General features: G+C 43.2%; 1 protein-coding gene across 1 annotated transcript in view; it reads left to right on the top strand.

The window, feature by feature from the left end:
* Window positions 1–6607, top strand: part of UIMC1 (ubiquitin interaction motif containing 1) — a 209430-nt gene extending 202823 nt beyond the window's left edge. Inside the window, exon 15 of the mRNA XM_068277053.1 lies at window positions 6422–6607. The gene's annotated coding sequence lies outside the window, so the exon portion shown is untranslated. The remainder of the gene's footprint in view (window positions 1–6421) is intronic.
* The last annotated feature ends 6225 nt before the right edge of the window (window positions 6608–12832 follow it).

Raw genomic sequence — 12832 nt, 5'->3', positions numbered from 1 at the left:
ATGTGTGAAACTGTGATGTCCTAGGAGAATTAGAAGAAAGTAGAGATGATCGATAAGATGCAAATAATTCCAACTTGAAGGATAATGCAAATTCTAAATGCATATACAGTATATGCGACTTGGAAAACAATCAAATTAAACTTTGTTGGGACTTGATTGGTCCATTTTCAAGCTGCATACATTTGCATATGAGATTTACATAATCCTGCATCAATTTGGAATTATTTGCATCTCATTGACCATCCCTAGTAGAAAGAACAAGTTATAGAAAGAGAATTGGTATAATAGTGCCAACCCTTGGTTACATATATTATAAATCTATAGAACAAGTGAAGCAAGATATGTCATTGTCACAGCTAACTTGTCTAACCTTAGCAAACTAGTGCTAGCCCATTAACCACTTGAGGACCTAGGGCTTTCTACCCCTTAAGGACCGGCCACTTTTTTTCCATTCAGACCACTGCAGCTTTCACGGTTTATTGCTCGCTCATACAACCTACCACCTAAATGAATTTTGGCTCCTTTTCTTGTCACTAATAAAGCTTTCTTTTGGTGCTATTTGATTGCTCCTGCGATTTTTACTTTTTATTATATTCAGCAAAAAAGACATGAATTTTGGCAAAAAAATGATTTTTTTAACTTTCTGTGCTGACAGTTTTCAAATAAAGTAAAATTTCTGTATACATGCAGCGCGAAAAATGTGGACAAACATGTTTTTGATAAAAAAAAAACCCATTCAGTGTATTTTTATTGGTTTGGGTAAAAGTTATAGCGTTTACAAACTATGGTGCAAAAAGTGAATTTTCCCATTTTCAAGCATCTCTGACTTTTCTGACCCCCTGTCATGTTTCATGAGGGGCTAGAATTCCAGGATAGTATAAATACCCCCCAAATTACCCCATTTTGGAAAGAAGACATCCCAAAGTATTCACTGAGAGGCATAGTGAGTTCATAGAAGATATTATTTTTTGTCACAAGTAAGCGGAAAATGACACTTTGTGAGAAAAAAAAAAAAAAAAAAAAGTTTCCATTTCTTCTAACTTGCGACAAAAAAAAATGAAATCTGCCACGGACTCACCATGCCCCTCTCTGAATACCTTGAAGGGTCTACTTTCCAAAATGGGATCATTTGTGGGGTGTGTTTACTGTCCTGACATTTTGGGGGGTGCTAAATTGTAAGCACCCCTGTAAAGCCTAAAGGTGCTCATTGGACTTTGGACCCCTTAGCGCAGTTAGGCTGCAAAAAAGTGCCACACATGTGGTATTGCCGTACTCAGGAGAAGTAGTATAATGTGTTTTGGGGTGTATTTTTACACATACCCATGCTGGGTGGGAGAAATATTTCTGTAAATGACAATTTGTTAATTTTTTTTACACACAATTGTCCATTTACAGAGATATTTCTCCCACTCAGCATGGGTATGTGTAAAAATACACCACAAAACACATTATACTACTTCTCCTGAGTACGGCGATACCACATGTGTGGCACTTTTTTGCACCCTAACTGCGCTAAAGGGCCCAAAGTCCAATGAGTACCTTTAGGATTTCACAGGTCATTTTGAGAAATTTCGTTTCAAGACTACTCCTCACGGTTTAGGGCCCCTAAAATGCCAGGGCAGTATAGGAACCCCACAAATGACCCCATTTTAGAAAGAAGACACCCCAAGGTATTCTGTTAGGAGTATGGCGAGTTCATAGAAGATTTTATTTTTTGTCACAAGTTAGCGGAAAATGACACTTTGTGAAAAAACACAATTAAAATCAATTTCCGCTAACTTTTGACAAAAAATAAAATCTTCTATGAACTCACCATACTCCTAACGGAATACCTTGGGGTGTCTTCTTTCTAAAATGGGGTCATTTGTGGGGTTCCTATACTGCCCTGGCATTTTAGGGGCCCTAAACCGTGAGGAGTAGTCTTGAAACGAAATTTCTCAAAATGACCTGTGAAATCCTAAAGGTACTCATTGGACTTTGGGCCCTTTAGCGCAGTTAGGGTGCAAAAAAGTGCCACACATGTGGTATCGCCATACTCGGGAGAAGTAGTACAATGTGTTTTGGGGTGTATTTTTACACATACCCATGCTGGGTGGGAGAAATACCTCTGTAAATGGACAATTGTGTGTAAAAAAATCAAAAGATTGTCATTTACAGAGGTATTTCTCCCACCCAGCATGGGTATGTGTAAAAATACACCCCAAAACACATTGTACTACTTCTCCCGAGTACGGCGATACCACATGTGTGGCACTTTTTTGCACCCTAACTGCACTAAGGGGCCCAAAGTCCAATGAGTACCTTTAGGATTTCACAGGTCATTTTTGTTTCAAGACTACTCCTCACGGTTTAGGGCCCCTAAAATGCCAGGGCAGTATAGGAACCCCACTAATGACCCCATTTTAGAAAGAAGACACCCCAAGGTATTCCGTTAGGAGTATGGTGAGTTCATAGAAGTTTTTATTTTTTTGTCACAAGTTAGCGGAAATTGATTTTAATAGTTTTTTTTCACAAAGTGTCATTTTCCGCTAACTTGTGACAAAAAATAAAATCTTCTATGAACTCACCATACTCCGTACGGAATACCTTTGGGTGTCTTCTTTCTAGAATGGGGTCATTTGTGGGGTTCCTATACTGCCCTGGCATTTTAGGGGCCCTAAACCGTGAGGAGTAGTCTTGAAACCAAATGTCGCAAAATGACCTGTGAAATCCTAAAGGTACTCATTGGACTTTGGGCCCCTTAGCGTACTTAGGGTGTAAAAAAGTGCCACACATGTGGTACCGCTGTACTCAGGAGAAGTAGTATAATGCGTTTTGGGGTGTATTTTTACACATACCCATGCTAAGTGGGAGAAATATCTCTGTAAATGACAATTGTTTGATTTTTTTACACACAATTGTCCATTTACATAGAAATTTCTCCCACCCAGCATGGGTATGTGTAAAAATACACCCCAAAACACATTATACTACTTTTCCTGAGTACGGCGGTACCACATGTGTGACACTTTTTTGCAGCCTAGGTGCGCTAAGGGGCCCAACGTCCTATTCACAGGTCATTTTGAAGCATTTGTTTTCTAGACTACTCCTCGCGGTTTAGGGCCCCTAAAATGCCAGGGCAGTATAGGAACCCCACAAGTGACCCCATTTTAGAAAGAAGACACCCCAAGGTATTCCGTTAGGTGTATGGCGAGTTCATAGAAGATTTTATTTTTTGTCACAAGTTAGTGAAAAATGACACTTTGTGAAAAAAAAACAATAAAAATTAATTTCCGCTAACTTTTGACAAAAAATAAAATCTTCTATGAACTCGTCATACACCTAACATAATACCATGGGGTGTCTTTTTTTTCTAAAATGGGGTCACTTGTGGGGTTCCTATACCGCCCTGGCATTTTACAGGCCCAAAACCGTGAGTAGTCTGGAAACCAAATGTCTCAAAATGACTGTTCAGGGGTATAAGCATCTGCAAATTTTGATGACAGGTGGTCTATGAGGGGGCGAATTTTGTGGAACCGGTCATAAGCAGGGTGGCCTTTTAGATGACAGGTTGTATTGGGCCTGATCTGATGGATAGGAGTGCTAGGGGGGTGACAGGAGGTGATTGATGGGTGTCTCAGGGGGTGGTTAGAGGGGAAAATAGATGCAATCCATGCACTGGGGAGGTGATCGGAAGGGGGTCTGAGGGTTTGGCCGAGTGATCAGGAGCCCACACGGGGCAAATTGGGGCCTGATCTGATGGGTAGGTGTGCTAGGGGGTGACAGGAGGTGATTGATGGGTGTCTCAAGGTGTGATTAGAGGGGGGAATAGATGCAAGCTATGCACTGGCGAGGTGATCAGGGCTGGGGTCTGAGGGCATTCTGAGGGTGTGGGCGGGTGATTGAGTGCCCTAGGGGCAGATAGGGGTCTAATCTGATAGGTAGCAGTGACAGGGGGTGATTGATGGGTAATTAGTGGGTGTTTAGGGTAGAGAATAGATGGAAACACTGCGCTTGGGTGGTGATCTGATGTCGGATCTGCGGGCGATCTATTGGTGTGGGTGGGTGATCAGTTTGCCCGCAAGGGGCAGGTTAGGGGCTGATTGATGGGTGACAGTGACAGCGGGTGATTGATGGGTGGCAGTGACAGGGGGTGATTGATGGGTGGCAGTGACAGGGGGTGATTGATGGGTGATTGATAGGTGATTGACAGGTAATCAGTGGGTTATTACAGGGGAGAACAGATGTAAATATTGCACTGGCGAATTGATAAGGGGGGGTCTGAGGGCAATCTGAGCGTGTAGGCGGGCGATTGGGTGCCCGCAAGGGGCAGATTAGGGTCTGATCTGATAGGTAACAGTGACAGGTGGTGATAGGGAGTGATTGATGGGTGATTGATGGGTAATTAGTGGGTGTTTAGAGGAGAGAATAGATGGAAACACTGCGCTTGGGTGGTGATCTGATGTCGGATCTGCGGGCGATCTATTGGTGTGGGTGGGTGATCAGATTGCCCGCAAGGGGCAGGTTAGGGGCTGATTGATGGGTGGCGGTGACAGGGGGTGATTGATGGGTGATAGGTGATTGGCAGGTGATTGACAGGTGATCAGTGGGTTATTACAGGGAAGGACAGATGTAATTAATGCACTGGCGAATTGATAAGGGGGGGGGGGTCTGAGGGCAATCTGAGCGTGTGGGCGGGTGATTGGGTGCCCGCAAGGGGCAGATTAGGGTCTGATCTGATAGGTAACAGTGACAGGTGGTGATAGGGGGTGATTGATGGGTGATTGATGGGTAATTAGTGGGTGTTTAGAGAAGATAACAGATGTAAACGATACATTTGGGAGGTAATCTGACGGCGGGTTTGCGGGCGATCTAATGGTGTGGGTGGGTGATCAGATTGCCCGCAAGGGGCAGGTTAGGGGCTGATTGATGGGTGGCAGTGACAGGGGGTGACAGGGGGTGATTGATGGGTGATAGGTGATTGGCAGGTGATTGACAGGTGATCAGTGGGTTATTACAGGGAAGAACAGATGTAATTAATGCACTGGTGAATTGATAAGGGGGGGTCAGAGGGCAATCTGAGCGTGTGGGCGGGTGATTGGGTGCCCGCAAGGGGCAGATTAGGGTCTGATCTGATAGGTAAAAGTAACAGGTGGTGATAGGGGGTGATTGATGGGTGATTGATGGGTAATTAGTGGGTGTTTAGAGGAGAGAATAGATGTAAACAATGGATTTGGGAGGTGATCTGATGTCGGATCTGTGGGCGATCTATTGGTGTGGGGGGGTGATCAGATTGCCCGCAAGGGGCAGGTTAGGGGCTGATTGATGGGTGGCAGTGACAGGGGGTGATTGACGGGTGATTGATGGGTGATTGACGGGTGATTGACGGGTGATTGACGGGTGATTGACAGGTGATTGACAGGTGATTGACAGGTGATCAGGGGGATAGATGCATACAGTAAACAGGGGGGGCTGGTCTGGGGGGGGGGTCTGGGGAGAATCTGAGGGGTGGAGGGTGATCAGGAGGGGGCAGGGGGGGGGGATAAAAAAAAAAATAGCGTTGACAGATAGTGACAGGGAGTGATTGATGGGTGATTAGGGGGGTGATTGGGTGCAAACAGGGGTCTGGGGGGTGGGCAGGGGGGGGGTCTGATGTGTGCTGTGGGCGATCTGGGGCAGGGGGGGGAGAAATCAGTGTGCTTGGGTGCAGACTAGGGTGGCTGCAGCCTGCCCTGGTGGTCCCTCGGACACTGGGACCACCAGGGCAGGAGGCAGCCTGTATAATACACTTTGTAAACATTACAAAGTGTATTATACACTTTGTATGCGGCGATCGCGGGGTTAACATCCCGCCGGCGCTTCCGTATAGCCGGCGGGATGTTGCGGCGAGCGAGCGGTGACAGGCGCCGGCGGAGGATCGCGTCACGGATGACGCGATCGCTCCTCCCATGCCCTTAAATGGACCGCCGCCTCTGTGGGTGAGGCCGTCCTGAAGGGCTCCACTTCCCCGCCGCCCCTGTGTAGTGGGCGGTCGGGAAGTGGTTAAAACACAGAGCTTACAGAAGCAGGCCTTGTAGGTGGAACACATTCAGTAGCACTGTGAGCAGAGCACTGCCTAGAATCGAACATGTGACTTGGGGAGCGAGTGGCAGCTTTCATCACAAGATTCTGCACCAGGGTGTTTTGCTTTGCTCCTTCTGCTAAGGACAGAGTGTAACTTCTGGGCTGCATTATGACAGGTGTGGTTTAATATCTCTGTAATATATTACATAGCAAAGCAATGACAACTGTAAATAGACGTATTTGGGTATCTGTGTGCAAATTTATATTATGGAAGACATTTAGTCACCAATATTTTTATCTACAAAGAATAATTTTCTGTGCAGGGGGATTATTTCCTTAATGTAACTTGAAGTGTGCCTCTTTTTGTCATTTCATTTAGGGCAGATCACATTCCCAGAATGGAGCATTACGCTGTTAAGTGCCTAGATGTTTTATGTGATATACAGAGTTATTTTATGTATGTTGATGTCCTGCAAAGATTTGCATTGTCTGGTGAAAAGCTTCCAGTAAATGTGTGACATTGTGCAGACATGAATGAAATATGATTAAACAACATTTACTTTCATTTCAGTCTTATCGTCTTTGCTTTTCTTTGAGATCTATTTGTAAAAATTGTAGATAAGGCAAACTCTTCATTAACATCATCTTCACACTTCATGCACTAAAAGTGTTTGACAACCTATTTGAGGTGTTGCCTCCTTTATTCCAGATCTCTGCCAGTCACATTCATTCTAATAAATGCAGCTGAACAATCTGCAGGAAGTGGTAATCCACATCTCTTATTTTAACACTGTTAAGAGTAGTGTAATACATACTGGATTAGATTGTGAGCTCCTTTGAGGGACAGTTAGTGACAAGATAAATATATATATATACACTGTACAGCGCTGCGTAATATGTCGGCGCTATATAAATACATAATAATAATAATAATAATACTGTATACTCCCATTGGAATGCATGAGTGGGAAGACCCCTCCCAACAATAAAGCTGCAGGTGTTAGATGTACTTTTCTCCTTTTTCTCCTTTCATCTTTATAAATAGTTTATGCTCTGGAACAAAGTAGGTTTAGGGTAATAAAGAGAAATTAGGGACTACACACTGACATGATACAGTGCTTGCTACATAGTGTTCAGCAGTTACCCATCTCCCAACTTGAAAACATAGATCAACAATGAGTTAACAGGAGAAGGGTATCTGGCCACTTAAAGTGAACCTAAAGCCTAGAAAAAAAATGAGATTAACTCACCTGGGGCTTCCCGCAGCCCCGCTCTGACGTTCCAGGACCCGCCGGCGAACACTTCCGGTTTTGCCGTCACCGGCCGACAGGCATGGGAACGCGAGTGATTGTTCGCGTTCCCGGCCTGTATATCGCCCCCTATGCTGCTATTGCTGCGGCCGCGATTTCAATCGCGATAATAGAGAAAACTAAAAGGAGTAGGGTGACGATATAGGTGTCGCCAGAAAGAGGAGAAAGAGAGCTTTAAAATGATATCCATCTTTCCATAGTTACATTGTATTACACAGGACGACACTTTCCCCAGTGTCAGCAGCTCCAGCCAGCAGAATGGAGCTGCTGACTTTAGGAAAAAGTCGGCCTGTGTAATACAATGTAACTATGGAAAGATGGATATCATTTTAAAGCTCTTTTTCTCCTCTTTCTGGCGACACCTAAATTGTCGCCCTACGCCTTTTAGTTTTCTCTATTTTCGCGATCGAAATCGCAGCCGCGGCAATTTCAATCGCGAAAATAGCGAAAACTAAAAGGCGTAGGGCGGCAATTTATATATCATTGGAAAGAGGAGAAAGAGAGCTTTAAAATGATATGCATCTTTCCATAGTTTCTGCACTGCTCGGAGCCCCTTTAAGTGACAAGATAATATACTCTGTTCAGTACTGTGGAAGATGTTGGCACTATATAAATACTAAAATCAATAAGAAAATATTAATAATCATGCAAACTACTGGTTATTGTAGAGCGATTACCCAGACCCACTGGGAACTATCCGCTATACATCTCAGTATGTAAGCATGCAGTGCCCCTCTCCCGTAATTTATTAAAAGGAGCCTGCCAAGGGAACATGAATTGTGCGTAGAGAATGCTACTCACAGATATCAAACACTGGGATCCACGCTGTCTGTCTCTAGAGGTAGCATAGCAACACTGCACCAGTTTTAACACCGTCCACACTGACCTGAGTTACTTTAGCACCCAATATGGAATCAATCCTGCACTGAATTCTGTGATGTGTGTTAGAGGCACTTAAAATTGAATGAGCAAGACTGCTTCCTCACTATGCTTATGCATACTGCAATGTCACCAGTTAGCAAAAAGTAGGGGCCTACACTGGTCCTGATGCACCCACTGACTAATATGTAGAGAAGGAATCCGATGTCTACATGTTTCAACCCCCGTCCAGAGATTTTTTTGGGGGGAATGGTTTCCTCAATATTTTTAGGAACCTATTTTTTTGTAAAAAATAAATAAATTAAAAATCATGATTTGTGTGCAGCACTTAACATGCATTCTGATTTATAAAATGTCGGTCCCTTTGAATCATCAAAGATCTTCTGAAGAGATCAGATTTTGCCCATTGATTAAACTGGCTACAGAGGGTGACTGGACACGTAGCCTTGGTCAGACTCTTCAAGAGGAACTTCATCCCAATCAGTAGCCAATACCCCTTTTCCCTCAAGAAATTTACCTTTCTGTTCATGGGTGTGTTTATAGATAATGGCAGTTTGTGCTGCCCATTTTTTCATTCCTGTCAGCACTAAAGATGCTGGCCTGCTGACTTGCGGTGCAACAACAACATGAACAAAGTACACAGTGAGTATCAATCATTTCTTGATCTGTCTTCTATTGTTTTAACGTCTCACTTTGCTATGTCTTCATTTATTTTTTCCCCTACTACTATCCATTAGTAAAGTTCCTCTGACTGTTTTCTGGCCACTCCATAAACCTATATTATGTATATGGCGATGTTAGGTGTGCATGGATTTCAGATGCCAGCATTGCAGACATCAAAGTGCAAATGCAAATATTTGCAGTTACCAACTGGCTCTCGCTGCCTAATAAATAAGCGGTTGTGAGTCCAATTCTATATTTTGCTGAGATATGTAGCTGCCTCATAATTTAGCTTCCTCTTAAGTATAATGCCGCTATGCAGGGAAGTTTACACAGAGCTCCTATAAAAGTGTATTAGCAGAAGAAATTTTCAGTTAGAAAACCGTCAATGTGGAGAGAGAGATGACAGCTCAGTCCAGCCGAGGAGGGGAATACCCCCTCAGAACCCCCTCAGAATGAGAGCTGTTGCTGACAGGGAGGGAGATGACAGATAATGAAAAATGGCATTTGCAGACATCTATTTTTTCAACCAGCTATGAAGAAATGTATGCCGTTCCTATACCATTACCGATAACAAGGATATCAGAACAGCCATAATGCCCCTTAAAGGTCACATGACAACAAATTGCAGTCTCCATTAAAGGTACTTGCAATGTGGTTTGCTCAGGTTTAATCTATTTACTTTTAGAGAATAAAAGTGCAGTGGTGATAAATTTGAATTTAAGTTATTAAGAAAATTGTCTTTAAAGAGACTCTAACAAAATTTTCAGCCTTATTTCTTCTATCCTAAAAGTTCCTATACCTGTTCTAATGTGGTCTGGATTACTGCAGTCTTTTCTAGTTGCACTGTTTCTGTAATATAGCTAATCCTCTTTTCTTTGTCAAGCTTTGTCCACCCAGGGAGGAATGGGCTGCCTCTCTTGTAATGAATACAAGTTATGCACGCTCCCTGCAGGCTCTGTGTGCTTTGTTTACTCCTCACTCTCTGCTCTCAGCTGCAGCTTGTCTGTGATGTAGTTTGTGAGGCTGAGGGGGTGGGTGGGAGCTGCCTGTCACATGCTGAGAAACTGAGAATCCCAGACTGGAGTGCAGAAAATTTTATATATATATATATATATATATATATATATATATATATATATACAGTACAGACCAAAAGTTTGGACACACCTTCTCATTCAAAAAGTTTTCTTTATTTTCATGACTATGAACATTGTAGATTCACACTGAAGGCATCCAAACTATGAATTAACACATGTGGAAGTATAGTACATAACTAAAAAGTGTGAAACAACTGAAAATATTTCGTTTTCTAGGTTCTTCAAAGTAGCCACCTTTTGCTTTGATTTCTGCTTTGCACACTCTTGGCATTCTCTTGATGAGCTTCAAGAGGTAGTCACCTTAAATGGTTTTCACTTCACAGGTGTGCCCTGTCAGGTTTATAAGTGGGATTTCTTGCCTTATAAATGGGGTTGGGACCATCAGTTGCGTTGTGGAGAAGTCAGGTGGATACACAGCTAATAGTCCTACTGAATAGACTGTTAGAATTTGTATTATGGCAAGAAAAAAGCAGTTTAGTAAAGAAAAACGAGTGGCCATCATTACTTTAAGAAATGAAGGTCAGTCAGTCTGAAAAATTGGGAAAACTTTGATGGTTTTTGAGACTGCACTTGGGACCGCCACATATGCGGACCGCCACAGGAAAGGAAGACTAAGGGTCACCTCTGCTGCGGAGGATAAGTTCATCTGAGTCACTAGCCTCAGAAATCCCAGGTTAACAGCAGCTCTGATTAGAGACCAGGTCAATGCCACACAGAGTTCTAGCAGCAGACACATCTCTACAACAACTGTTAAGAGGAGAATGTGTGAATCAGGCCTTCATAGTAGAATATCTGCTAGGAAACCACTGCTAAGGACAGGCAACAAGCAGAAGAGACTTGTTTAGGCTAAAGAACACAAGGAATAGACATTAGACCAGTGGAAATCTGTGCTTTGGTCTGATGAGTCGAAATTTGAGATTTTTGGTTCCAACCACCGTGTTTTTGTGCGATGCAGAAAAGGTGAGCGGATGGTCTCTACATGCCTGGTTCTCACCGTGAAGCATGGAGGAGGAGGTGTGATGGTGTTGGGGTGCTTTGCTGGTGACACTGTTGGGGATTTATTCAAAATTGAAGACATACTGAACCAGCATGGCTACCACAGCATCTTGCAGTGGCATGCTATTGCATCCGGTTTGCGTTTAGTTGGACCATTATTTTTTTTTCAACGGGACAATGACCCCAAACACATCTCCAGGCTGTTAAAAGCCAGGATCGCAGCGGGGAGCTGCAGAAACGGAAAAGAGGGATCCAGGAGATCACAATGACTCGATTGGTATGGTTGTTTTTTTTTGTACAAATCGGACAGTACAGATTCTCTTTAAGTTAAGGAGAAATCTCTAAAGTTTAACATTTAAATCCTTTAAATAACTACAGAATTCTAAAGTTAAAGACAGGCTGTTAATTAACTGCATACGAAAATAACTACAGAGGAGGTAACTTAAGGACAGAAATGATAAGATAACTCTCTCACTGTGAAAACTTATCTCTACACTTTAATAAGGCAAGCTGCTTTAGTGAATTAACACTGAAAATACAGATCGTTGTGTGGTGGTAAGTTTTCCCTTGCCTTATTATCACCAGCATGATCTTAGTGAATTGAGGCCAATGTTCACTCTGAGTATGATCTATAAAAGGGAAGATTTACCAGCTGTGTTCCATGTTTTAAAGTGAACCCGAGGGTTCACTTTAAGGATTGAATCACACTAAGTTTGCATCAGGACTGTTTTCTAAAGGGGGCAGTTTTCCAAAGGAGGCAGACATACTTTCCTATGGTTCTGTTCACATTGTCCTTTTTGGCCAGATATGGGAATGTCCATTGCTATGAACAGACATCCCTGATTTGCATGGCTATTAGCGGATGCATTGCCATATCTCAGGACATGGCACTCTTCTGCTCCATGGGCAGCAGGGAAACACCTTCAATGGACCACCAGAGCCAGTAAAGCACATCGGGTACACTTCCTGCTCCGCCTGTTCCATGGTAGTTTGAAGTGACCCTCTTGGTATTGTTTTTAAAAACTTGAGCTCATGTCAGGTTGAAAGGACCCCAGTACAGCCTCCCACATTAGATGGTTTGATAGTAATTTAATCTAATGAAAATGTAATGAAAGTTGGGCTTTCTTTATTGACAATGTTTTTTCAAGTGAACGATGACTGGTTAAGGCCGTTGTTATCTAAATCATGAGAGAGAGAGAGTCACAGGCATGACTGAGGTGCAGTCAACAGCCACATATCTGTGAACTGCACTGAGTGCTTTAAACAATCTATATCTGATGGATATATTGTTTTACCTGGTCTTACAGTATATGGCCAGCCTACTACTGTCTGTTTTATATCGTAAGGCTAGTGTTGATGATTTTTTTGTTGTTGATTGTTTGCTGCTGTTTTCCTCAAGTGACAAATCTCCCACTTCTCTGTCCCTTCTTCAGTAAAAGGTCTTGTTGGCATAAACAAGTTTGATTGTCTTAGCAGCAATCCATTTTTGGAGAGAAAACTATTAGGTCGTGCTGTGAACTTCCAACACCATCTGTTGCCTGTGCGAGCGTAACTCTACCAAGTTTTGAAATTTTGCTCTTTCCTTCCTTCCTGCTACCAAATCGGGAGATGGGCCACCCAACCTCCACGTTTTCTTGGTTTTGGGAGAATGGCCAATATCATCCCCTGCACACTCTGCACTGGCCTATCTTCTGCCTGTTTAAAATAACCCCCTTCCCCTTTGTTAGCCCTCCATCTTACAGAGAACAGTGTCATAGGGAACAACGGAATGGAGACTAGCAGCGGAGCAGTGCTTTTCAGCATAGGAAGATTTGGGCGCAGCCGGTGCCACCATAGACTGTAATA

This window comes from Hyperolius riggenbachi, chromosome 3, assembly GCF_040937935.1.
Source record: "Hyperolius riggenbachi isolate aHypRig1 chromosome 3, aHypRig1.pri, whole genome shotgun sequence".
In the NCBI taxonomy this organism is placed as follows: domain Eukaryota; kingdom Metazoa; phylum Chordata; class Amphibia; order Anura; family Hyperoliidae; genus Hyperolius; species Hyperolius riggenbachi.
Note: the sequence above shows the minus strand (reverse complement) of the source record. Positions and strands in the feature narration are given on the sequence as shown.